The sequence below is a fragment of the Eucalyptus grandis genome, chromosome 1 (genome assembly GCF_016545825.1).
Source record: "Eucalyptus grandis isolate ANBG69807.140 chromosome 1, ASM1654582v1, whole genome shotgun sequence".
NCBI lineage: Eukaryota > Viridiplantae > Streptophyta > Magnoliopsida > Myrtales > Myrtaceae > Eucalyptus > Eucalyptus grandis.
This window is the reverse complement of record NC_052612.1, coordinates 24254942-24256702: the sequence shown is the minus strand read 5'-3', so window position 1 is coordinate 24256702 and position 1761 is coordinate 24254942. Positions and strand designations below refer to the sequence as shown.

At 37.0% G+C, this 1761-nt stretch overlaps 1 non-coding gene across 1 annotated transcript; it reads left to right on the top strand.

The window, feature by feature from the left end:
* Positions 1-1042: 1042 nt before the first annotated feature.
* On the top strand, positions 1043-1148 carry LOC120289096. Its single transcript, XR_005547053.1, has one exon. It is a non-coding gene; the product is annotated as a small nucleolar RNA R71 (small nucleolar RNA).
* The last annotated feature ends 613 nt before the right edge of the window (positions 1149-1761 follow it).

Here is a 1761-nt window from a genome sequence, read left to right as displayed (position 1 = left end):
ATCCTCCAGTTTCCTTTTATTTGCCAAAATCTCATTCAAAAATTTTGCATAACTAGGCATTTGCGCTAAGGCATCTGCAAAAGGAATGTTAATGTGCAATTTTTTTAAATACATCAAGAAATTTAGAAAATTGCTTAACTATTTTGTGTTGCTGGAGTCGATGAGGGAATGGAATTGGCGGCACATATGGCTTGGGATTATCTGGAAAAAGTTTACTCTTGCTTGTCTCCTTTGATTGTTTATTGATCACATCTTCCTTGTCTTTGAAAATCTCCTGTTTGACATCTTCTTCTCCCACTTGTTTACCACTTCTCAGGGTAATAGCTTTTATGTTTTCAATTGGATTTTTCTTTGTGTTCCTCGGCAAAGAACCTAGTTGTCTCCCTGACATCATGCTTGCTAACTGACCCACTTGTATCTCCAGATTTCTTATTGAAGCCTCTTGGTTTTGAAATCTCACATCCGTGCTTTTGATGAAGTCATGAGTCGTATTAGCAAGTTTGGTGATTATATCTTCCAAATTTGACTTTGTCTCTTCTGATTGTTTGAATCCCGATGGTCTGTCACATTCTGATTATTCCATGAAAAATTTGGATGATTGCGCCATCCCGGATTGTACGTGTTGGAGTAGGGATTATTCTGTGACCTATTAAAATTCCCAAGAAAGTTAGAATTTTCACTAGATTGTTTAAAAGTATTACCTACCTAACACTCTGTACTAACATGTCCTCCATCACAAAAATCACATGTCAAAGTCTGAATTTTCATGGCTAAAACACTCATATTATCTAGCTTTTTGTTGAGTGCTTCAAATTGTGCAGTAATTGCAGCAAAAGCATCCACTTCGTAAACTCCGCTAGCTTTTCGCATTGGTAGTCTCTCAGTAGGCCACTGATAACTATTAGACGCCATCTCCTCTAATAGTTTGTAGGCTTCTTCTGGTGTTTTATTATTTAGAGTTCCCCCTGCAGCTGCATCAATCATAGAACGAAAATTTGTACTAGAGCCATTATAAAAAGTTTGTACCTGCATCCATACGGCTAGTCCGTGATGTGGGCATCTCCTAAGAAATTCTTTGAATCTTTCTCATGCTTCATATAATGATTCATTATCCATATGCATAAAATTAGTAATATTGTTATGCATCTTTGCAAACTTTGCAGGTGGAAAGAACTTACCAAGAAATTTCTGAGCCATATCATTCCATGTAGTGATTGATCCTGCAGGAAGAGAAGAAAGCCAACTCTTAGCTTTGTCTCTAAGAGAGAATGGAAATAATCTTAATCTAATAGCATCATCTATAACTCCATTATATTTAATTGTGTCACAGATTTCAAGAAAAGCATCGATGTGAGCGTTTGGATCATCGCTTGGTAGCCCACTGAATTGCACTGATTGTTGAAGCATATGAATGAGTGACGGCTTGATCTCAAAGTTGTTTGCTTGAATCGCAAGTCTTCTGATACTTGATGTGGTGTCTTGAACTATTGGCGTAGCATAATCTCTTAAGAGTCTACATGGATTTTCATTATCACTATATGCCATTTTCTTAGCGTGATTTCTCTGTTCTTTCAGTCGCCTTTTGAATGTACGCTCGATTTCTGGATCAAGCTTAACAAGCTTCCCTTGTTGGCTACGTGTCATAAACCGATGTACACCCTGAAAAATAAAACAGAACGAAAGCTAGATTAAACCTAGAATTATTTGGTATCAATATTAATTAGTATTAAACAAACGATCCCTAGCAACGGCGCCAAAAAC